Source organism: Lactuca saligna, chromosome 3 (assembly GCF_052625555.1).
Source record: "Lactuca saligna cultivar CGN05327 chromosome 3, ASM5262555v1, whole genome shotgun sequence".
Classification (NCBI taxonomy): Eukaryota; Viridiplantae; Streptophyta; class Magnoliopsida; order Asterales; family Asteraceae; genus Lactuca; species Lactuca saligna.
In genome coordinates, this window is record NC_136419.1 from 68,743,825 (window position 1) to 68,770,802 (window position 26,978).

The following is a 26,978-nucleotide window of genomic DNA, read 5'->3' on the forward strand; positions in this document are numbered from 1 at the left end:
TTTGTGGGCAGCACCTATCGCCAAGGCGCCCTATCGCCTTGCGCCCCCAGAGATGCAGGAGTTATCCTCGCAGCTTCAAGAGCTGTTGGGGAAAGGGTTTATTCGGCCGAGCATCTCGCCGTGGGGAGCTCTGATCCTTTTTGTCAAGAAAAAGGATGGTTTACACCGGATGTGCACTGACTACCGGGAGTTGAACAAGTTGACGGTCAAGAACCGTTACCCCTTGTCGAAGATCGACGATTTGTTCGACCAGTTACAGGGAGCGTCTTGGTTCTCCAAGATCAATCTGAGGTATGTATATCATCAGGTGAGAGTGCAAGATGATGATATTCAGAAGATGGCATTCAGGACTCGTTATGGGCATTACGAGTTCATGGTGATGCCTTTTGGGCTCACCAATGCACCAGCAGCATTCATGGATCTCATGAACAGAGTGTGCAGGTCGATGTTGGATCGTTCGGTGATCGTGTTCATTGACGACATATTGGTAACATGAGGAGCATTTGAGGGAGACCCTCGGAGTTCTGAGATCGGAGAGGCTTTATGCCAAATTCTCCAAGTGTAATTTCTGGTTACGAGAGGTTCAGTTCCTAGGACACCTCGTTAACCAGGATATTGTTTGATCCGGCCAAGATTGAGGTAGTGATGAGTTGGTAGGTGCCGAGATCCCCCACCGAGATCAGGAGTTTCCTAGGGTTGGCCGGCTACTATAAGAGATTCATCAGGGATTTCTCCAAGATTTTCGTTCCTCTCACCAGGTTGACCCGGAAGGGTGTTGCTTTTACATGTGTTCTAGAGCAGCATACCTCATTTGAGACTCTTCTCCAGAGATTATGTGAAGCTCCGGTGTTAGCCCATCCGGAGGGGATAGAGGATTTTGTGGTGTATTGTGACACGTCGCTATCGGGATTGGGTACGGTGCTGATGCAGAGAGGGTATGTGATCGCATACGGATCGAGGCAGTTGAAGCCTCATGAGATGACATATCCCACCCACAATCAAGAGTTGGGGGTGTAGTGTTCGCCCTCAAGATCTGGCATCACTATTTATATGGGGTCCGGTGTACTATATACACGGACCACAAGAGTTTGAAGTACTTGATGGATTAGCCCGAACTGAATATGCGCCAGAGAAGGTGGTTGGATGTGGTAAAGGATTACGACTGCGAGATCCTGTACCACCCGGGAAAGGCTAATGTTGTAGTCGATGCCCTTAGTCGTAGGGCGGAGAGTGCCCCGATACGAGACATTTGCATGAGATTGAAAGTGATGAGTCCAGTGTTGGACACCATTCGAGAGGCCCAGGTTGAGGCCGGGAGACCAGAGAACCACAAGAGAGAGCAGGTAGTAGGGCAGGTGACCGAATTTGTCACCGAAAGCCGAGGGCTTTTGACCTTTCAGGGTCGGATTTGGGTGTCGTTTGAGGGTGGGTCATGCACCATTCTGATGGAGGAGACGCATAGGTCGCGGTTCTTGATGCATCCCGGGGCCACTAAGATGTACTTGGACCTGAAGAGAGAATATTGGTGGCCCTGTATGAAGAGGGATGTCGCATGGTTTGTAGAGAGGTGCTTAACATGTCGCAGAGTCAAGGCTGAGCATCAGCGTCCGCATGGAAAGTTGCAGCCATTAGAGATTCCCGAGTGGACGTGGGAACAGATTTCCATGGATTTTATCACCAAATTGTTGAGGACTGCGAGAGGCATCGATGCAATTTGGGTGATCGTTGACTGGTTGACGAAGAGCGCTCACCTCCTTGATATCAGTGAGAACTCTTTTGCTGAGAGGCTGGCAGAGTTGTACATAAGGGAGATGGTATCGCAGTATGGAGTTCCAGTCTTAATTGTTTCAGATAGAGATGTGTGTTTAACTTCCAGATTTTGGAAGAAATTCCATGAGGAGTTGGGTACGAGGCTGGATTTTAGTACCGCATACCACCCGCAGACGGACGGTCAGAGTGAGCGGATGATTCAGACGCTCGAGGATATGCTTCGGGCATGTGTGTTGGACTTCGGGGGAAGTTGGGACATGTATCTTCCTTTGGCTGAGTTTTCATATAACAACAGCCATCATTCGAGCATTGGTATGCCTCCCTTCGAGTTATTATATGGGAGGAGGTGTCAGACCCCTATTTGTTGGGAAGAGGTCGGGCAGCGTGTGATGGGCAGCACAGAGATAGTGCTTCAGATGACTGAGCAGATTCAGCAGTTCAGGCAGAGATTGCTAACAGCTCAAAGTCGTCAGAAGAGCTACGCGGATAGGCGTCACTCGGAGCTCGAGTTTCAAGTTGGTGACATCATTCTCCTGAAGGTAGCTCCTTGGAAAGGAGTGGTCCGATTTAGGAAGAGGGGCAAGTTAGGTCCCCAATATATTGGTCCATTCAGGGTGATCGCAAGAGTAGGCAGGGTAGCATACCGGTAGGAGCTACCTGCAGAGTTAGGTCAGATTCATGACACCTTTCACGTATTGCATATGAGGAAGTGTGTAGTCGATGAGTCGGCGGTGGTACCATTAGAGGATATCCAGGTGGATGCGAGCCTGAACTACGTTGAGAGACCGGTTGCAATTATGGATCGGAAGATCAAGGTCCTGAGGAACAAGGAAGTGCCCCTGGTGTAGATCCAGTGGCAACATCGGAGAGGGTCCGAGCTGACTTGGGAGCCGGAGCGAGAGATGCGTGAGCAACATGCAGAGTTGTTTATGGAGTGAGACTTCGAGGACGAAGTCTGATATTAGTTTGGGAGAATTGTAACATCCGGAATTCCAGGTATATTATTTTATTCATTTATTTTGAGTTTAGGGAGGAACTCAGGGAGTTGATACTTACACTCACCGAGTAGGACCTGTTGGAATAGTGTCTAAGGCTATAACTATATTCGGTGGTGCATGGTCCTTTTGGGTTGCCTTCACCATAGCAACTTGAAGGATGATTTGTTAAGAGAGAGTAAATATTATAAGGAATAATATTTAGCTATTTGATTAATATAAGTCATAGATTAATTGGTATTAATTTGGTGACTTAAAGAGATTAATTAAATAAGAGGGTATAAACTGTCAATTGTTTGATAGTTAGACTTTAGACTATAAATCCATTAGGATGGACTTTGGACGGTTTCTAAGAGCTTTAGGATAGCTCAAAATAGTCCATAAGGATATCTATGGAATGGATTTGGATAGCCTTAAGTGAAGATTATCCAATTAGGGTTTAGGGTGAAACCCTTAAGGAGTCTAAAGGTATAAATAGGCCCTTGGGGTGTGGAATTCGGGTACAATCTTTAAGAACCTAAAGCAAGGAACCTCTGGCCGAATTCCATCCCCTCTCCTCTCTCCTAAATCATCTTGCTTGCTATTGGTGTTTGTAAGCCATTAGAGGAGTGACAATTGTGACTCTAGAAGCTCCAAGGCAAGAAGATCAACAAGGAACTCAAAGGTATGATTCTAGATCTGTATTAATGTTATTGTTTAACCTAATTAGCCATTAGAAGTCTTGGATTCAAAAGCATGTTTGATAGAAAGCCTAGATCCAAGCAATAGGGTTTTGCATGCGCACATAGGAAAGTTCTTATGGCTAAAACCCAACAGTGGTATCAGAGCCTAGATTGGTTTTCTACAAATTGTTGCTTGAATAACTGAAACAAACCTGCAAAATTCGATTTTTTGGGTTTTGAGTCACTGACTCGTCGAGTTCCATGGTGGACTCGGCGAGTAGGCCTGACTCGGCGAGTCCCCTTGTGCACTCGGCGAGTCCAAGCGTCATAAACTAATTAGATCAATATGAATCCGTTTTTTTGATAAATATAAGTGTTATCTTGATCTAGTTAAAGGTAATTATCAACTAATTAAATATTTAGTTTCTTTATATGATAATTAATTAATTGTTTTAATTATTTTTGGTAATTATCCTCAAAGAAATCAAAGATAAATCAAATAAAAAATAATTAAGATATTAATTGTTAATTGAAATTGTTTGTTATTTGATCCTCCATGTTTTTAAATGTTTAAAACCTACCCTATAGTTTTGAAATTTAAATTTGTGATTAAAAGCTTTAATTTAGACAACTTAAATTTCAAACCCTAAATTTTGAAAAGTTTAAAATACAACCCTATACTTATATGACATTATTAGAATAATATATATATGTATAACTAAATGCTAGTCTTACCGCTAGTAGGCCTCATTCACGAAGCCGATCTATAAGGTGGGTATAAGGTTGCGGCCTATAAAATGGCGCTTAATGGGTGTACACTCACACCCACCGCTTGCTTGATTGGTGGAGGGTCGTTAGCCGAACGGGTAGGATAGGGCAACCTCATCCTCTCATTAAAAGTATAATAAGAAATACGAAGTAACTAAATCTTTTTCAAATTTCCCAATCTTAGTTACTTTAGGAAAAGTGAATTGATGCAATTCCATGAAATTACACTTTGCACCTTGCTAAGATGTTAGTGGAGCGTGTGTGGTTTACCGGCACACTAATTGGTTCTAAGCGAAGGTGGCGAAGGGTGATTCATTGTTTATCATAGTTCGATGGAGCGTGTGTGGTTTACCGGCACATCGAATAGGTGATCGTAACAATGAAGGCACCATGTAAATTTGCATGGTAATTCACACCCGCTTTGTGATCCTCGGCATCCCAGTCACAAACAAGAGGGGCATATCGAGATTTAAACATGCCATTGAATAGTTTAATGAATCTCATCCGAACCTAGGAATTCTCAAAAACACTTAGGACTAAAAGTTTAAGTTTGTGATGGAGAATTAGTGAATCGTCATTCACTTACCTTCAATTTATTTGCATGTTGGATTACGGCATCCCTTTTCTAGTATGTAAATGTTATTGTTGGATCCTAGCCCTAATTTTTCTTATTGGGTGATAATTAGGGATTCTTGTTCTAATCCATCTTTGTCCTTTCTATAGATGTCAAACGCAAACAACGCTGCTGCTAGTTCTTTCACGTTAATGAGCCTTTGCCAAAAGGTCACCTTCGATGGAACGAACTTTGGCGAATGGATAAGATACATTCGCACCATTGCTCGCTATGAGGATAAAGAGTATGTCCTCGAAGAGAAGCTCGAGAAAATCAACCCCGAAATTGCTACTCCCGCTGAAATCACCGCCTTTGAAACCCATGAGCGAGATGCGACGAAAGTACATTGCATCATGATCGCCACCATGAACTCCGAGTTCCAAAAGTCCTACGAGGACATGTATCCATACGAGATGCATCAAGACTTGTTGGAGAGGTACCACCAAAACGCGAGACAAGAGCGTTACGAGATCTTCACCAACATGATTTCCGCCAAGATGGGTCATGGAGAATCTCTTACCGTGCACTTGCAAAAGATGCAAAGGTATGTCGACCGCCTTCGCAAGTTAAACGTTGACTTCGGCGAAGACTTGGCGATCGACATGGTGCTTCACTCTTTGCCTCCGATGTATAATCAATTTAGGATGACCTACCACATGAACAAAGAGGAGGTCACTCTAAGTAAGCTCCAAGGTCTCTTGAGGGTTGCTGAGAGCAATTTCAAGGACAAGTCTGTTGCACCAACTCCCAATCCGTCTGCTGCTCCTGTCTTGGCTATTGGTCAAGGGAAGGGAAAGAAGAGGAAAGCTTCTTCAAATAACTATCGAAAGGTGAAAGCCCGAGATGGTTCCTCTTCTAGTGGGACAAAAGTTGATCCCTCTAAGCCCTGCTCTAACCCGAAGGAGGCAGAGTGCCACCACTGCCACAAGATAGGACATTGGAAGCGAAGCTGCCCGGACTACCTGCAAGCCATCAAGGAAGGAAAGATCAAGCCATCTTTCGCAGGTATATATGCAATAAAATCTAACGATTCTAATCATGCTATTTCTTGGGTTCTTGACACCGGTTGTGGTTATCACATTTGTTCTAATGTGCAGGGACTAAAAGGAAGTAGGGATGTGGAGCAAGGAAGGATCAATCTAATCATGGGGAACAGAAGATCGTCGCCTGTGACCAAGATTGGAGTGTATTCTTTGGTGCTTAAGAATAGTTTAGTTTTAAATTTGAACAATTGTTGCTATTCGCCAGAAATGGCTAGAAACATCATTTCATTTCATGGTTTATATAGACAAGGTTTTAGATTTTCTTTTAATAATGAGAATGGTTCTATTTTGGCTTATCTAAATGGTGTCTTTTATTTTGAAGCTATACCATGTAATGGAATATATGAAACTGTTATGATTGTTGATAACTTAGGAAATGATGTTTTGAATATTGATTCTTCCACTAGTATGGATAAAGCATCTTTGTGGCATTGTCGTCTTGGACATGTCAACAAGAAACGCATAGCCCAACTCCAAAAGGATGGAGTGTTGGAGTCATTCGACCTTAGGGAAGATGACACATGCGAATCTTGTTTACTTGGAAAGATGACTAAGTCACCCTTCACGAGTACTTGTGAAAGGGGTGAGGGACTATTAGACCTAATACATACCGATGTATGTGGACCTTTTAGATCAACCACGAAGGATGGGAACCGCTTCTATGTGACCTTTACCGATGATTATAGTAGATATGGGTATATCTATTTAATCAAGCAAAAGTCAGAAACCTTTGAAAAGTTCAAAGAGTTCAAGAATGAAGTGGAGAATCAATTGGGCAGGAAAATCAAGATGCTTCGATCCGATCGAGGAGGAGAGTACCTAAGTCTTGAATTCCACAATTATCTCAAGGAGTGTGGAATAGTTTCGCAATTGACGCCTCCTAGGACACCGCAATTGAATGGTGTGGCAGAAAGGCGTAATCGAACCTTATTGGATATGGTTCGCTCTATGATGAGTCGTGCTTCACTACCTGTCTTCTTTTGGGGGTATGCCTTAGAGACTGCCGCCCATATCCTTAACCGAGTCCCTACCAAGAAGGTTGCCAAAACACCTCACGAGATGTGGACAGGGAAAGCTCCCTCGTTGGCACATATCAAGGTTTGGGGTTGCGAGGCTTTCGTAAGACGAGATACTCACGACAAGCTTGAACCTCGAAGTGAGCGATGTATTTTCATCGGCTACCCGCAAACTTCCTTTGGATATCTCTTCTATAGACCGAAAGATAATGTTATCTTTGTTGCGAGGAGAGGAGTTTTCCGAGAGCGAGAACTCATAAGCGAAGGAGACAGTGGGAGGCAAATCGAACTTGAAGAGATTCAAGAATCGATAGATGAAGGAACCTCTACCGCTGGCGTTCAACCCGAGGAGGAAACTCCGGTTGAACCGATTGACGAATCCTTACCTCTTAGACGTTCCGATAGATTTAGAGTTGAACCCCAGTTTTATGGTTTTCATATTACTACCGAAGGGGACACGTATATTAGTGATGGTACACTAATAAATCTTGATGAACCTAATAGCTATAAGGAAGCCATGGCAGGCCCGGAGTCTGCGAAATGGAAAGAGGCGATGGATAGCGAGATCCAATCCATGTACGATAACCAAGTTTGGAATTTGGTTGATTACGTGCCCGAACGTAAGACCGTAGGGTGCAAGTGGATCTTCAAGAAGAAGACCGACGTGGATGGGAACGTACACACATACAAAGCGCGATTGGTTGCGAAGGGCTTTACTCAAACTCCCGGAGTTGACTATGATGAGACCTTCTCACCAGTTGCGAAGATTAAATCTATTAGAGTGATGCTAGCAATTGCCGCATTTCATGATTATGAGATTTGGCAAATGGATGTCAAGACCGCTTTCCTTAATGGAAAGTTGGCTGAGGATGTTTACATGGCTCAGCCAGAGGGGTTTGTGGATCCGAAGCATCCGAATAGAGTGTGTAAGCTTGAGAAGTCCATTTATGGACTTAAGCAAGCGTCTCGCAGATGGAATCTTTGCTTCGATGAGAAAGTCAAAGAGTTTGGATTTGTACGAAGCGAAGACGAATCTTGTGTATATGTCAAAGCCAGTGGGAGTGTAGTAAGCTTCCTCGTTCTATATGTCGATGACATATTACTCATAGGAAACGACATCCCGACTCTGCAGGAGGTTAAGTCCTGGCTCGGGAAGTGCTTCGCTATGAAGGACCTCGGAGAGGCTTCTTACATTTTGGGAATAAGGATAGTAAGAGAAAGAAGTAAGAGACTAATTGGACTTAGTCAGAATACTTACTTGGAGAAGGTACTAAAACATTTTAGTATGGAAAACTCAAAGAAGGGAGAACTACCGATACAAGGAAATGCCAAGTTGAGTAAGACTCAAAGTCCGAGTACCGAAGCCGAGATAGCAGAAATGAGCCGAGTACCATACGCTTCCGCAGTTGGCTCAATCATGTACGTTATGACTTGTACTCGCCCTGATGTAGCCTTCGCTTTGAGCATGGTTAGCAGATATCAAGGGAACCCTGGCAAAGCACATTGGATTGCGGTGAAGAACATCCTTAAGTACCTTCGGAGGACGAAAGAATGGTTCTTAGTCCTTGGAGGGAGTGATGACTTGAAGGTGCGAGGGTATAGTGACGCCAACTTTCAAACCGATAGGGACAACTATCGTTCGCAGTCGGGCTGGGTCTTTACCCTAAATGGAGGAGCAGTGACATGGAAAAGTTCCAAGCAGGAAACCGTAGCTGATTCAACGTGCGAATCAGAGTACATCGCAGCAAGCGAAGCGTCGAAGGAGGCAATATGGCTGAAGAACTTCATCGGTGATCTTGGAGTTGTACCGGCCATAAAGGAGCCCATGGAGATTTTCTGTGATAACGAAGGTGCGGTTGCCTTGACCAAGGAACCGAGGGATCATGGTAGATCTCGACATATCGACAGAAAATATCACTTCATTAGACATCGTGTAGAAGAAGGACAAGTCGTAGTGAAGAGGATATCATCAGAAGATAACCCAGCAGATCCGCTTACGAAGGGACTAAGTAGGGTTAAGCACTTACAGCATGCTAGGAGTATTGGGCTGAAGGATGATATTAGCATAGATTAGATTGTATTAGAAACGTATAATAGATAAATGTAATTAACATTTGATGATTAAATAAAGAAGTTTTATTTATGAGTAAAGTTACTATCACATGTTAGTTGTTTAACTATTATTTCACTTTGCATGTTTTGACTTCCAGAATAATTGAGTTTATTAGGAATAATCGAATTATTCAAATGGTCCACAATCGTTCATATGTTGGGAGTAGATATGAATGAAGATTGTCGTGAATTGGTGTGTAGAGTGTCTAAATGGTGTTAGACATAGCAAGAGTTGCTGCAACGTTCATGAGTGCTTACGAACTGGTTTTGAGCATTGGAATAAACCCGCGCTTGCTGGAATCACTTTATGGAATACGATATAAAAGGTGATCGCAAGACGATAATATCATATGGTCTTAAAACCTAGATATATGGTTTATTATTTGTTATTTGATTGTGCATTGATAATGCGAAAACGCATCAGTAACTTGATGTTATAAAATGCATTGTTGTGTATAGTTGGTTAATGAATAAGTAAATGCATATAAGTCGAAGTTTATCTGTAAATTTTATCCTAAGAGGGTAGAAGAGATATCTTGGCCACTCGATGATTTGATTTGACTTATGTGCCGGGCCCGGTCAGAACTGAATTGATGTGTTCGATTAAGTTCTATGTCAAATAAATCGAAGATCGAGAAATCTAAATGCTAGACTAACCATTCCATAGGATTGTCAGCATGATATCTAACAGAGGACTGTACGATCCCTTATCTAAAGGACAAGATTGATTAGATCAGAGTTGACAGCGTCTTTGAGAGCTACGATTGCAAACCGTATTATACTTGTATAGTTACTAGACTTATCCAAGTGGGAGACTGTTGGAATAGTGTCTAAGGCTATAACTATATTCGGTGGTGCATGGTCCTTTTGGGTTGCCTTCACCATAGCAACTTGAAGGATGATTTGTTAAGAGAGAGTAAATATTATAAGGAATAATATTTAGCTATTTGATTAATATAAGTCATAGATTAATTGGTATTAATTTGGTGACTTAAAGAGATTAATTAAATAAGAGGGTATAAACTGTCAATTGTTTGATAGTTAGACTTTAGACTATAAATCCATTAGGATGGACTTTGGACGGTTTCTAAGAGCTTTAGGATAGCTCAAAATAGTCCATAAGGATATCTATGGAATGGATTTGGATAGCCTTAAGTGAAGATTATCCAATTAGGGTTTAGGGTGAAACCCTTAAGGAGTCTAAAGGTATAAATAGGCCCTTGGGGTGTGGAATTCGGGTACAATCTTTAAGAACCTAAAGCAAGGAACCTCTGGCCGAATTCCATCCCCTCTCCTCTCTCCTAAATCATCTTGCTTGCTATTGGTGTTTGTAAGCCATTAGAGGAGTGACAATTGTGACTCTAGAAGCTCCAAGGCAAGAAGATCAACAAGGAACTCAAAGGTATGATTCTAGATCTGTATTAATGTTATTGTTTAACCTAATTAGCCATTAGAAGTCTTGGATTCAAAAGCATGTTTGATAGAAAGCCTAGATCCAAGCAATAGGGTTTTGCATGCGCACATAGGAAAGTTCTTATGGCTAAAACCCAACAGGACCGCGGTCTCTTATCCAGATGGGTGACTGGACTCGATGAGTCCACTCGTGGACTCGGTGAGTCCACACTACTAAGTGAAACCCTAATTTCTCTGGTTTGGGATCTATAAAAAGGCTCTTATAGCCTTCAGTTGCAGCTACCAGACCCTTGAGAGAAACCCTGAGAGAGCTAGAACGTTTGTGAGGGAAGAGAGGCCATTTTTCATCCTTGTGTTGGTGTTCTTGCAAGAAGAAGGTGACCAAGGCAAGAAGGAGCTGAAGAGGGTGCTATTCTGTAGATTTTAGAGCCCATGGACTTCATATTTGAGGTATAGATTCGATCCTTCTTTAGTTTTGGTGTTAACCTTTGGAGTTAGGGTTTTCTAGACCCTTTAGAGGCTTGATTGGATGAGCATTTGGTCCCTTCTCGTATTGAGGCTTTGGATCTGGATCCAAAGAGGTCCAAAGACCTTAACCCTTTGATCTTTATGATTGATATTAGGATACATGAGCTTAGGATGTCATATTTGAGGTTATTTCTCCAAATAGATCCTTTGGGCCTTTACATGAGCATCAAGATCTGAACTTTACGTAATTATCATGCTTGGGAAGGTCAGATTCCAAGGAACTCGCCGATTCCAAGGTCATTTGAGTATGATCATGACATGAACTCACCGATTCCAAGGACAGACTCGACGAGTAGGGGTAGGTTTCCCCGAGAACCACATAGTTGGTGACTCACGGAGTTAGGGAAGTGACTCAATGAGTCATTGGGGATTTAGAGGACTTGAGTTCATGACTGAACTCGCCGAGTCACAATTGTGCACTCGGCGAGTCTGGTCAAGATTTGATCGTTGACTTTTGTTGACTTTTAAGGTTTGGTCAATAATTGGACTTGTGGACCGTTTGAAGGGTAAAATGGTCTTTTAGCCTTCTTAGAGGACATTTGAGAGTCTAGTCTAGCCTGGAGAGTTGTTATTGATTGAGATGATTGTTATGTGTTTAGGTAGAGGCTAGATCAGTGTATACGCGAGCGAGGTATTACCCGAGACATCTGAGGTGAGTCTTCTCACTATACTTTACCTTGAGTAGGTAACCAGAGTTATGTGATAGAGTATCTTGTATGCTATCTATGTGATGTGTTGCACTGCATTATTTCTATGTGATTTATGATTTGTGTATATTAGAGTTAGGACCGGAAGGTCCATAGAGCTAGGACCAGGGGGTCCACAGAGTTAGGGCCCAAGGGCCCACAAGAGTTATAGCCTTGAGTGGCTAATATGTGTTATATGTGGTGTTTTGGGGAACTCACTAAGCTTCGTGCTTACAGTGTTTTGTGTTATGTGTTTCAGGTACTAGTGAGGATCGCGGGAAGGCACCGGCATGATCAGTATACACACACGCACAATTTTATTTATATGTTATGATCTTAGGATCTTTACTTATGTTCGAATATATGAAACAATGAGTTTTATAATATTGTGAAATAAAGTGTTTTTAAATGTGAAAATTTGTTTGAAATTTTACGGCGTTACACCTGATCTAATTGGGCCAAATCCTAAGGCCCAACACCATAACATGAAGGGTTCCAATTCTAAATAGTCTACCTAACCCACAAGTGACCCATCAATGGCCCAATTTTCTGAATTGGGCCCAAATCCTCAAATGGGCCTTATCGAAAGCCTAATATATCCTTAGCCTAAAATAAATAATTTCAAATGGCCCAATATGGCCCAAGAGGCCCAATACTTTAAATGTCTGTCCCAGGCCTAGAGACTCTACTCCACAGTGGTCCATGAGGCCAAAAAACCCAAGTTCGCCACTCTTCATGCGTACGTGTGGCGTACTTGGCACGTACACCCAGCGTACACTGGCCTTGACCAAAAGCGAGGAGTTGAACCAGTACGCATAGCATACCAGGGTGTACGCCCAGTGTACCAGCCAGCTTCCTTGGGACTCCATTTGTGTCTTAATCCATTAAGTCCTTACATCCAGAACATATATCCAGGTCCTTTAATACATCCTAATCCATAAAGTTACAAACTTTATGTCTTTGCATGCATGGATGGGGGTCAAAACATGATTTAAGTCCTTAAACCAACTTTGTGACCAACAAACACTTTCATGGTTGTGTCATAACCATCAAGATCCGATTTTTATTACTCTAAATGCTTCCAAGGGCTCAAAAGGACAGCCCTTATGGTCTACAAGCTCTCCCCAACTTCTTGCTCCTTATTCAAACTTCTTTCTCTTCCAAAGCTCCAAAATAACACCAAAATGCTCTCAAATGGCTACCAAATCACAAGAATCAACAATTAGGGGTTAGGGTTTTCGTGAGGACTGTTTAAAGGTGACAGGGAGGTTGGACCAAAGGCATAAGATCCTTTATATAGGGATCAAACCCTAGAATTTAGGGTTTTAGGAGCTGCATGTGTACACTGTGCGTACCCTGTGGTACGTTGGGCATATGTACATGGCATTCGTGCATTCTTCTAACAAGTACGATGAGCATACATGGTCTGGTACGCCCTGCATATGGCATTTCCTCAGCCCAATTATAACGGACCAAAAGGTCCAAGCCCAAACCATTCTAATTTATTAATCTTATACAAATATAAATAATACCTTATAAATCCCGTATGTTACATCATGTATTAATTCCTATTCAAAAAGTGAATCATAGTATTTATTCTTATGAATGTTGTAACAGAGAGATACGGTTGATGAATTTGTTACTCTTTCTTTACAATGGTTGTAACGAGAGCACAAACTGTTGTCATTTTGACTACAGGTGAATAAGTCTATGTATAGTCAATTCTCTCCTTTTGAGGATATCCTTTGACAAGTAATCTCCATTTACATTTTTCAACTTAACCATCTATTTTGTATTTAACTTTACAAACCCATTTTCAACCAATGGATTTTTTTTCCTTTTGGGAAATTGGTAATTATCCATGTATTATTGGCATTTAACGCTTCAAATTCCTTATTCATAGCTTCACCCCTGTAGCATCCCAAAAATAAGACCCAAAATTTTCATTTTTGATTTAATTAAAACAATACTTCAAAACATTTTTATATAATCCAAATAGACGAAAGTATGTCACTACATCATATCAAATAAAAGTAAATCACAAAGAACGGAAAATTGTGTGTGCTCTGGAATGTGTGCTCTGGAATCATCCCGGGCTCTTCCCTTTTAATCCTGAAGTACCTAAAACATAAACTGAAAATTGTATGCCCAAAGCTTAATGAGTTATCATACATAAATAAACACATATTCACATCAGGCCTCGCCCGAGACAGTCTCACTCAGCCTCGGGCCCCACCCGACATCGAGACATGCTCAGATTATAGATCTGTCATTCATTAGACCCCAGACATCGGGCCTTGCCTGATACACATAACAAACATATAACATATAATCATGCTAACACATGTGATAATCATACTCAATAGTATACAATGCAATCATCGGGTCTCGCCCGGCATCGAGCCTCGCTCGGTATACATACCAGCACCTAACACATGCAATAGTCACGCAGACAGTTAGCATCCTATAATAATAATTAATCATTGGTAAAAATTGGTTCCTTCGACCCACTAAACACAGCGAGGAAACTCACTTCAGACTATTGAATCTCATAGATAAATCTCTGGTTGCTCGCCCGCTAAAATCCCCACGTTGTCAATCACAAAATGACATCCAATTAATAATTGGATCATGTAAGAGTCTAAATTGGGGTAAAAGACTTTTTTACCCTTTCCTAACTTGGCCTAAGGCCAAGACCCAATCCAAATGTCCAAAAAGCCCATATTCCAAAATAATCATTGAAAGCCCAAATATGGCCTAATTTTCCAAATTGGGCTCAAATCCCTCCATAGGCCTTCAACCAAAGGAATCCAATAAAAAGCATCAACTGAAAAAAAAATAGAATTATGATGGCCCAACATGGCCCAAGACTACTAAGGTCCAATATGGTCCTCTTGCTGAGAAGCCCAAAGTTCCAAAGTTCGTTGCTAAGTATGCGGGGAGTACGGCTTGTTGGTGTGGTGTACCAGCTTCTAAGCCCAGCGTTCTCCCCAGCTTAGCCAACTTCCATTATTCAGATCCTAATTGATTAAGACTTCACCCTACACTCAAATCTGACTTCCTTAAGGTGGTTTATCATGTAAAGTTGGCAATTTTACATGCATACATGGCTTAATGAGGCTCTTAGAGCTCAAAAGAACTTAACATATGACTTAACACATGTATGAGTCCATCAATGTAACATACACGTTCAGTTATCGCATTTTGTAACTTTTAAAATATGAATGATATTATGAAATCTTATGTGATTTTGAGCGTTGAGTTCCTATAGATAGTTTTTACTTAAATTAAAGTAGAACTATGTTTAGAATCATTCATAAAGTATTTGAAGTCTTATGAGATTCCAAACAAAAGTCAAATATTGAAATTAACGAAAATATAAAGCTGAAAATAAGTAAAATTATATTATTTAAAGTTGTAAAGAACCTCGTTAGAAACATATAGGCAAAAACCTCATCGGAATCTGAGTTATAACGAAGAAGTTATGACTCCTTAAAGTTTCACGACAGAACCGGTACGAGGCCGTATGATGTAAAAAGTTAGCTTTCGATAAACTATTTTTTAGCCTTTAAGATCTGAAAGTTGTATTGTTCGTTAAACCAAGAACTTTCATAAAAAGAACGTCAAAATCTGACTCCGTATGAAGAAGTTATGATTTTTCTAAGATTCTGTATAGCAGTAGACAACTAAAAACTCAAAATAAAGATCGAGTGATTTTTAGCCGTCACAACTTAAATGAATCGAAGGTCTCATCAATAGGAGTACAATGGTAAAAAGACAGACTAAAACAGACGTTGGATGAAGAAGTTATGACTTTCTAACAGACTTATCATGTCTTGGTCTGTTAAAAATATAACTTTAAAAATGAAGTCAAAATTAGCCGATGGAATCTAAATGAAAGTTATAGAGCATAATCTCACCTTCATATGGATATAAAGAACATCAAAAACGAAGCTCGTATGCAAAAGATATGGATTTTAGAAGTTTAGAAAATCAATGTACATAAATACGCCCAACATACTCATGTTTGTGATCCAGAGCCGGCCAAGTCAACACCTTCTTCGCATACGACACGTGTCACACAGGTTCGACACATCTGATGCCACGCATCAGGGTACGCCCAACGTACTAAGTTGTACACCCAGTGTAATGGCTAATAGAGCAGTACCCCCAGCGTACTTGAAGATTACGGCCAACGTAATTTGGGTTTCAGCCACTATAAATAGAAAGCAAAGCCTTCGGGTTTTTGTTTAAAAAATCTATTCTCTCTCACTCTCAACTTCTTCTCTAGCTACTTTTAACCCACCCCCCCCCCCCCAGGTCCCGGTATCATCCCTGACACTCGAAGCAAGTCCCGACGCTCCGAAGTTCCGGAGAAAATCATCTTACTAGTCGAAACTTTGCCCGAGTGAGACCCAGTTTTCAACTAAAATCCCCGGTTTCGTCAGAGAAAGTCATTTTTAGAGTCGAAGTGCTGCCCAAATTATCATTTATTCCTTCGGTTATTTCACGGTGAGTTCAATATATAGGAAAATTTGTATGTTATGTGTTATATGAGCTATGTGCTTTCCGTGTTATTATTTTGTGGTATTATGATAGCAAAGTTGTACCTTTGACCATGTGATCAGTGGAAGGACTTAGATTCACAGTGGTATTGGTATGTAGCCTCTAGCCGTGTAGAGCATGGTCGTGTAGAGCATGTTATGTGTTATGTGTGCTATACGTGGTGTTCGCAACGAACTCCCTAATATCCCTCCTCAGAATACTTAAATACCGAGTCCCACTAGAAACACTTGTTCAAGAATCTATTTCTAAATAGGTTCCAACATTTACTCCTCTTGTATATTAAGAACCACCTGTTTCAGGACTAAATCCTCTTTCACTATTAGGACATACAGTGACTCCTTCATATTTAGATGTTGATTTTATGGATCTTGAAGATCCAGATCATGATATTATTGGTTCTTTTGAAGATTTTATGCCATTATCAACTCTTCTTTCTTATTTGAATATGAAAGTGAGGATGATGTTGATCCTAATACTCCAATGACTCATGGGGAGTATCGTATTTTGAATAATAAGTTGAATACTTTGCTTCATCATGCCGGTACTTTCTCAACAACAAATATTAAGAATGTGGTGACTACTCATAAATCAATCATGAAATCTTTGACTTCTAAGAATGTGAAAACCTTTGAAGCTCAAAAAGAATTAATTCAGGAAGCCAAGACCAAAATATATTCAGTTATCATTATTGTGAAAGTTGTAGTTCTGAAGAATGAAAATGTATTCAAAGATTTTCAAGAAAAAGAGAACACCAAGTTTTCAGATGTTGTGAATGAAATCAAGGGGTTTCGTAAGGAATCTCTTTCTGCACTTTGCTTTGGGATTTCGAAAGACAATGTTGGCCATCATACTTCTATTTCTAATTTGATTCTTTCGTTGCAAACAAATTTGGAAGGAAAAAAAAAGTTTTTAGATGTTATTGCTAAGGAGACATTGAAGCTAAACGTTCTTAAAGAAAAGTTGGATGTTTCTACTAGTATCAATGTGACAATGAATGAAGAGCTTTTTGCTGGTATAAAGCAAAAAATTTAAAATCAATCAACATTTAGTTAATATTGTTGAAGAAAAATACGCTAAATATCATGATTAAATTATTGCAGCTTATGGCTATGAAACTCAATCCTACTCTTCCCAAGGTTAATTAGCTCAGGATGTAAAACTACATCCTATTCTTACCAAGCTTAGCTAGCTTTCTAATGTTATAAGTAGCGGTGCTACTTCGAAAAAAGGGGAGAAGGAGTTGAACTATGAATATTAGAGAGGGATTTGAACCTATGAATGTTGAAGATCCTATCAATACTAAAATTCCATCTTCTTGTTGGATAAGGTGTCTAAGTCCATAACTTATTTGGTATATACTTGACCCGACCGGCATGGTCCATTTGGGTTGCATCTCATCCAAACTATTATGGATAATTTTATGAGAGTTATACACATATGTTTATTAATATATTATGAGTTATAATATATTAATATGAAGTTACGTTATTTAATTAGTTTTAGTCTTGAATTAATTATGAATTAATTTAGAGATTAAAAGGAATACTAATTAAATTATGGGCTATTTGTTTTATATAGTGTGGGCTAATACTCATTTGTTAATGGGCTAGGCTCATGTGGAAGTCCATGGATGATCCATGGAGCTTTTAACCCATGGATCCTTGGAAAAGGAAAAGACATGGGTTATTAGGGTTTCACCCTAACCATGCACACTATATAAGCATGCTTATGGAGCATGAAATGAAGCCTAAAAGAGAAAACTAGTGAACTAGTGTGTGTGTGCATGTGTGTGGCCGATTTCTATACAAGGTGTATACTCTCTCAAAGTTTTCCAAGAGTTTGTGGTGTTTGTGATTCCATTTGAGGCATTCACACTATTGGTGCTTGGCCCTCAAACTCCTAAGAACCCAACTCACCAAAAGGTATGTAATCTCTTCTAACTCTTTTATGTTGAAATGTTCCCCATGCCATGTTAGATAGGTTATAAACCTTGGAAAATTATTATTTTGCATGTATTTAGACAAACATAGATCCAAGGTTTATTAGGGTTGCATGCACACTTAGGAAGTGTTAGATTGCTCAAAACCCAACAGTGGTATCAGAGCCTAGGCTTGCTTGTTTGATACTTGATGCAAAATAGTGAAAAAAAGTCGAAATCGTTGCTGTCTGCATGGTAGACTCGCCGAGTCCATTGGGGGGACTCGCCGAGTCCAAGGCAAACTTCAACCTACTCGGCGAGTAAGTTCGTGCACTCGACGAGTAGGATCGAAAGAATGCAGAATCTCGACTTTTGCTGTTGGAAATGGACTAGAAACATTACCCTAAACTGTTTTGGTGTTATAAAACTTATTTTAGTTGGTGTAATGGTTGTTCTAATCCATTTACAATAGCATATATCAAAAATCCATGATTTTATGTGTTCATATAATTCTTGAAATTTTGATGATCATGTTCATGTTCTTATGAATTTAGAAAATGATAGGAATTATTTGCTGAATTGTTTAGAATTAATTCTTGATCATTTATGTGTTTTAATGGAGTCCATAATTTGTCCTCAAGTTATGGATTACCAAAGGTCACTTTCATTTAACACACACTTAAAACACATAAGTTACATGAAAATGAAGAGTCTTCATTTTTATGAACCTTTAATTCATAAGTTATGAAATGAAGAGTTTTGCAAAGTTACAAAACTTGCCCTCAAGTTTTGGAATTTGTAAAGTTTCACACACTTTAATAAACTTTAATTCCAAACCTTAGAGTTTTAATAGTTAAAATTCAACCCTTATACTATTTATAACATTAATGGTTAATTATTATATATATGTATAAGAATAAGTCGTTTTACCGTTAGTAGGCCTCATTCACGAAGCCGGTCTATAAGGTGGGTATAAGGTTGTTGCCTATAAAATGGCGACTTAATGGGTGTATACTCTTACCCACCGCTTGCTTGATCGGTGGAGGGTCGTTAGCCGAACGGGTAGAACAATGACTTTAAATCCTCATTAAAAGTATAATGAATATTATAAAATAACTAAACTCTTTTAATTCCCAATCTTAGTTATTTTAGGAAAATGTGAACATGGTGCTAATCCATGGAATTCACACTTTGTACCTTACCAAGTCGTTGGTGGAGCGTGTGTGGTTAACCGGCACACTAACTAGGACTAGTAAGGATCACGAAGGGTGACTTAATGTTGTCATAGATCAATGGAGCGTGTGTGGTTAACCGGCACATTGATTAGGTGATAATATTAAGAGTACCAAGTGAGTTAGCATGGTTATTCACACCTTGTTTTGTGATCCTCGGCATCCCAGTCACAAAACTTGAAGGGCACAATCGAGATTGAAACATGCCATTGAAAAGTTCAATGAATCTCAAAAGAATCTAGGAATTTCAAATCCAATTAAACCTAATAAATCATTTCGTTTTCATGGTGGAAATTGGTGGGTCGTCATTCACCTACCTTTCAAATATATTATTACTTAGATTACGGCATCCCTCTTCTAAGTGTAATATATTGTGATTGGATCCTAGCCTTAATATTACATTTGGGTGTCTTATTAAGGATCCTAAATATCTAATCTAAACTTACTTTCTTCTTTCAGATGTCTTCCAACACTAATGCTTCAGGCTCTAACCCAACTGGTTCTTTCTCTCTCATGAATCTTTGTGGAAGGGTCATCTTTGATGGTTCCAACTTCATGGATTGGATTAGGAACATCAGGATGGTTACTCGTTACGAGGACAAGGAATATGTCCTCGATAAGGAGTTAAAAGAACTTGATGAGTCTACTGCTACTCCTGAGGAGATCGCTGAATTCAGGACTCATGAGAGAGATGCTACTAAGGTGGCATGTATCATGATGGCCACGATGACAGCCGAGCTCCAAAAGTCGTATGAAGATTTCTACCCTTTTGAGATGCACCAAGACCTGATGGAAAGGTACCATCAGAGTGCTCGTCAGGAGCGGTATGAAATCATCTCCTCCATAATAACTACCCGCATGAAGGACGGTGAATCCGTCACGGGCCACATGCAAAAGATGCAAAGGTATGTGGACCGTTTGCTGAAGCTGAATGTTAACATCCCCGAGGAGTTAGCGATTGACATCATTTTGCACTCCTTACCTTCTTGTTATGATCATTTTCGAATGACATACCATATGAACAAGGAGGAAGTTACCCTCAGCAAGCTTCAAGGACTCTTGAAGACCGTTGAAACCGGTCTTAAGGGTAAAGCGGTTGTTACCTCTACTACTCCTACTCCAACTTCTACCCCTGTTTTAGCTATTGGGCAAGGCAAAGGGAAAAAGAGGAAGTACCCTTCGAAGGGTACCAAGGGAAAGTCTCTTGAAGGCTCCTCATCAAAGACTAAGAACGGTTCTGTCACTCCTTCTGCCATTCCAAAGGATGCTGAATGCTTTTATTGCCATGAAAAGGCACACTGGAAGCGAAACTGCCCTAAGTACTTGCAGGATCTAAAGGATGGGAAAGTGAAACCCACCTATGCAGGTATTTACACTATATTGTCTAATTACTCAACATATTCTAACTCTTGGGTGCTTGATACAGGATGTGGTATTCACATATGTTCTGATTTGCAGGGCCTAAGAAGAAGTGAGGATGTGGAGCACGGGAAGATAAACTTAATCATGGGGAATAGGAAGGCTTCACCTGTTTCCAAGATTGGGGTTTATACTTTGTTGCTTAATAATGGGTTAAAATTAGATTTGAATAAATGTGTATACTCGTCTGAAATGGCGAGGAATATTATTTCTTTTCATGCTTTGTACAAACAAGGTTTTACCTTTTCGTTTGATAATGAATGTGGTGGTATTAATGCTTTCTTTAATAATGTGTTTTATTTTAAAGCATTACCTTGTGATGGTGTGTATGAAACTGTGTCGATTGTAGACAACTTAGGAAATAATGTGTTGTATATTGATTCTTCTACTAGCCTAGATAAAGCATCATTGTGGCATTGTCGTCTTGGACATGTAAACAAGAAACGCATAGGCCAACTCCAAAAGAGTGGAGTCTTGGAATCATTTGACCTTAAATCAGATGATAGTTGTGAATCTTGTCTACTTGGAAAAATGACGAAATCACCCTTCACTGGAACTTGTGAGAGGGGTGAAGGTTTGTTGGACCTAATACATACTGATGTATGTGGGCCATTCAAAACCGCCACAAGGGATGCTAATCGGTATTATGTGACTTTTATTGATGATTTTAGTAGATATGGGTATGTCTACTTAATCAAACATAAGTCCGAAACCTTTGAAAGGTTTAAGGAATTCAAGCAGGAAGTAGAAAATCAATTGGGCAGGAACATTAAGATACTTCGATCCGATCGAGGTGGTGAGTATCTTAGTACCGAGTTCCTTGACTATCTTAAGGAGTGTGGGATTGTCTCACAATTGACTCCTCCCAGGACACCACAGCTGAATGGTGTAGCTGAGAGGCGTAATCGTACCTTGTTGGACATGGTTCGCTCTATGATGAGTCGAGTTTCGTTACCAATCTCTTTTTGGGGGTATGCCTTAGAGACTGCCGCCCATATCCTTAATCTAGTCCCTACAAAGAAGGTTACCAAAACACCTCATGAGATGTGGACTGGGAAGGTTCCCAATTTGGACCACATCAAAATTTGGGGTTGCGAAGCCTTCGTGAGGCGTGAAACTCATGATAAGCTTGAACCCCGAAGTGAAAGGTGTATTTTCATCGGCTACCCACAAAAATCCTTCGGTTACCTTTTCTACAGACCCAGTGAGAATGTGGTATTTGTAGCACGAAGAGGGATCTTTCGCGAGAAAGAATTTATAAGCCAAGGAGACAGTGGGAGGCAGATTGATCTTGAAGAAATTCAAGAATCAATTGGTGAAGGAACCTCAGACACTAGCAATCAACCTGAGGAAGAAACTCCTGTTGATCCAGCTGACGAGTCTGTACCTCCGAGACGTTCCACACGGGTTAGGAACACACCTTCGTTTTATTATGGTTTTCATATTACTACGGAAGGTGATACGTTTATTAGTGATAGTACACTAGTAAATTTGGATGAACCTAGCAGTGTTAAGGAAGCCATGGCAGGCCCGGAGTCTGCTAAATAGAAGGAGGCTATGGACAGCGAGATACAGTCCATGTATGACAATCAAGTTTGGAACTTGGTTGACAATGTACCAGGCCGTAAAACAGTCGGGTGCAAATGGATCTTCAAGAAGAAGACCGACATGGAAGGAAAAGTGCATACTTATAAGGCTCGACTGGTTGCGAAGGGTTTTACTCAAACTCAAGGTGTTGATTATGATGAAACCTTCTCGCCGGTGGCCAAGATTAAGTCTATTAGGGTAATGTTAGCCATTGCAGCATTTCATGATTATGAAATATGGCAAATGGATGTCAAAACCGCTTTCCTTAATGGAAAGTTGGCTGAGGATGTGTACATGAATCAGCCAGAGGGTTTTGTCAATGCAGAATACCCTAATAGAGTATGCAAGCTTGAGAAATCCATTTATGGATTAAAACAAGCATCTCGTAGCTGGAATCTTTGTTTTGATGAGAAGGTAAAAGAGTTTGGCTTCTTGAGAAGCGAAGATGAGTCTTGCGTGTATGTCAGAGCTAGTGGGAGTATAGTTAGTTTCTTGGTACTGTATGTGGATGACATACTACTCATAGGAAATGACATCCCAACCTTGCAGGAGGTTAAGTCCTGGCTTGGGAAGTGCTTTGCTATGAAGGACCTAGGGGAGGCTACCTATATCCTAGGGATAAGGATATTAAGAGAAAGGAGTAGAAGACTAATTGGACTTAATCAGAGTATCTACTTGGATAAGGTGTTGAGAAGGTTCAACATGGAGAATTCCAAGAAAGGAGATTTACCGATCCAAAGCAATACCAAACTGAGTAAGACTCAGAGTCCGAGTACAGAGACAGAGATAGCTGAGATGAGCCAATTACCATATGCTTCCGCAGTTGGCTCAATCATGTATGCTATGACTTGTACCCGTCCTGATGTGGCATTTGCTTTGAGCATGGTCAGCAGGTATCAGGGGAACCCTGTCAAGGCTCATTGGACCGCGGTAAAGAACATTCTCAAGTACCTGCGGAGGACTAAGGATTGGATTCTTACCCTTGGTGGCAGTGATGACTTGAGAATATTAGGGTATAGTGATGCTGGTTTTCAGACTGATAGGGATAATTTCCGCTCTCAGTCGGGCTGGATCTTTACCTTAAATGGAGGGGCAATTTCTTGGAAGAGTTCCAAGCAGGAGACGGTGGCTGATTCGACTTGTGAATCAGAGTATATAGCAGCGAGTGAAGCAGCGAAGGAGGCGATATGGCTAAAGAACTTCATCGGAGACCTTGGAGTTGTACCAGCTATTAAGGAACCTATAGAGATTTTCTATGACAACAATGCTGCGGTTATCTTAGCCAAGGAACCAAGAGATCATGGCAGATCCCGACACATTGACAGAAAATATCACTTCATAAGACACAAGATTGAAGAAGGACTCCTTGTAACAAGGAGGATATCGTCAGATGAGAATCCTGCAGATCCCCTTACGAAGGGACTGACGAGGGTTAAGCATTTTCAGCATGCGAGACGCATCGGGCTGAGGGACGATATTAGTTTTACAGATTAGATAGTTTTCCTGAAACTTGTAAAATGTAATCGACGTTTGATGATGAATAAAATTTGTGATTTATTTATGAGTAAAGTGTTACTATCATTGTCAATTATTTACTATTGTTTCAGTTTTGCATGTTTTGACTTCCAGAATAATTAATTTATTCAAACCTCCACAATCGATCATACGTCGGAAGTAGGTATGAATCAAGATTGTCATGAATTGGGTTTGTAGATGCCTTAAAGGTGTTTAGACATGGCAATGGTTGCTGCAACATTCATGAGTACTCATAAGTTATGAGTATTGGTATAAACCCACGCTCACTTGTATCACTTCATGGAATTTATCTCGAGTGATCGTGAGACGATAACATCATATAAATCTTTAAACCTAGAGATATGAGTTGTTACCTATGAGTTGGTTGTGCATTGATTGCACGTAAACGCATCAGTAACTTGATGTTATAAAACGTGCCTTTGTGTACAATTCAATAAGTAGTAGAACAAGCATATCAGTCGAAGTTTATCTGTTCCTTCTAGAAATAGAAGCGATATCTGGGCCCCTCGATGATTTTGTGTTGACCCATGTACCAGGCCTGGTCAGAACTAAACCGATGTGTTCAGTGAAGTTCTTCGTCAAACAAATCGGAAAATCGAGAAACAACTGCTAGACAATAGCAAGACATAGTTCCATGTGTTTGTCCGGCTGATATCATGAGAACAGAGGATTATGTGATCACTTATCTAAAATGGCGCTTCATAGTTCGACAGAGTCTTCATTGTTCGAGGGAGTTTTCGAGAGCTACGATTGTTGGTTGGTTCCTGAAGTTATAGGTAAATATAGTTATTAGACTTATCCAAGTGGGAGTCTGTTGGATAAGGTGTCTAAGTCCATAACTTATTTGGTATATACTTGACCCGACCGGCATGGTCCATTTGGGTTGCATCTCATCCAAACTATTATGGATAATTTTATGAGAGTTATACACATATGTTTATTAATATATTATGAGTTATAATATATTAATATGAAGTTACGTTATTTAATTAGTTTTAGTCTTGAATTAATTATGAATTAATTTAGAGATTAAAAGGAATACTAATTAAATTATGGGCTATTTGTTTTATATAGTGTGGGCTAATACTCATTTGTTAATGGGCTAGGCTCATGTGGAAGTCCATGGATGATCCATGGAGCTTTTAACCCATGGATCCTTGGAAAAGGAAAAGACATGGGTTATTAGGGTTTCACCCTAACCATGCACACTATATAAGCATGCTTATGGAGCATGAAATGAAGCCTAAAAGAGAAAACTAGTGAACTAGTGTGTGTGTGCATGTGTGTGGCCGATTTCTATACAAGGTGTATACTCTCTCAAAGTTTTCCAAGAGTTTGTGGTGTTTGTGATTCCATTTGAGGCATTCACACTATTGGTGCTTGGCCCTCAAACTCCTAAGAACCCAACTCACCAAAAGGTATGTAATCTCTTCTAACTCTTTTATGTTGAAATGTTCCCCATGCCATGTTAGATAGGTTATAAACCTTGGAAAATTATTATTTTGCATGTATTTAGACAAACATAGATCCAAGGTTTATTAGGGTTGCATGCACACTTAGGAAGTGTTAGATTGCTCAAAACCCAACACTTCTAACATTCCAACTCCGATAGTTACTATTAAAAATCCTTATCAAACTAGGAATATGGAGAAGTTTAATGCTTCAAAGATTGTTCTTGATAAACGAACTATGGAAGATAAATTAAAGGATTTCAGGTAAAAAGCAAGCACTTGACATAAGGTTAATGTAGCTTTTGGTTCAGCAAAAGGAAAAGTGAATGTGATTTTAGAAGAAGATATTAATCCTTTACTCACTGAGGAAGAGAGAAAAGCTCAAGTTGCAAGAGATAAAGAGGTTGATGAGCTAAAAGATCTTAAGGAAACTCTTGATCAATTGGATGCTGAAAAACAAAATGTTGTTGAGATTGAAGCATCTAAAATACAATTTATTTCTTGAATAGACTATTGATCGCATGGAGAAAGAAGCGATTAAAAAGGTGAAACCTTTTTTGTTGGAACCAATCACATTCTTTGCAGTGAAGAATGATTTTAATTGTCAATTGGATTTCCCAATGACTACTAAATCCTTTGTGTTTCAGAGTTTGGATGAAGTTGTAGATATTCCTTTGGGAAATGCAGCACTAAATAAGAAATTATTCAATTTCCATGCAAAGCAGTCAAGACCTTAGTTTGAAATTTGGAGCTTGAAAAGAATTTCTGGTCTAAAGGTTGGGAAACCTTTTGAAGCTGAAGGATTTGCGAACATAGCTTTCAAAGGATTCATATGAGTTAATCATGAAGCTTTTGATTTTACACCTACTGATCTTCCACTGATGAATCCATATGATTATATTGTGCTTCTCAACATTTTTTGTCATAGATCCTATAAAATATGAGCCTATTTTTCAGATTTTGATAAGGATGATAAGGGGCTACATTCAATAAAGGTCAAATATGGATGTGGAGATTTCGAAATTGTTGAACACGAAACCAATTATGATACCATTCCCACAACCTAACATACTGAAAAGTCTTGAGGTTAGATATATTCAGAAGGAGCCATGGGGACTGGTTTACAAAACTTCATAGAATGGAGTTATGCGAAATTGTATGATGTTCTTACAGGATTAACACTTGTATCCAACAACACCTTTCACCAATGTTCTTTCACTATATGAAGTTTGCAAGTTGAATACTTCAAGTGATATGAAGTGTGTCTCGGATATGATAACATGGTGGGTGATGGTTTGTATGATTTTTTGGACACAATTCCAAAGGTGTTTGATGAGAAGAAGTGAAGACAACATTCGCAGTTTGACACAAAAGGGGGAGACTGTTAGGTTTCAGCTTTTGTATCGTGTCAAGTTTGTATGTGAATGTGTTTGTAATTTACTTTGTCTTGTTATAAATTCTTCACTTTCGTATGCAAGATTAGCTATTTATATCTCATATATTTGTTTATGTTTAGGTTCGTAGTTTTGTTGTTGGCTTAGGTGTATTCCTTTCTTACTCTCCTCGCAAGCCTATATATATGAGAGTTAGTTAATAGTAAGAGTATCTTTTGGCATGACTAAAGTTGATGTTATTTTTCATATATCATGATCATGATTCTAAA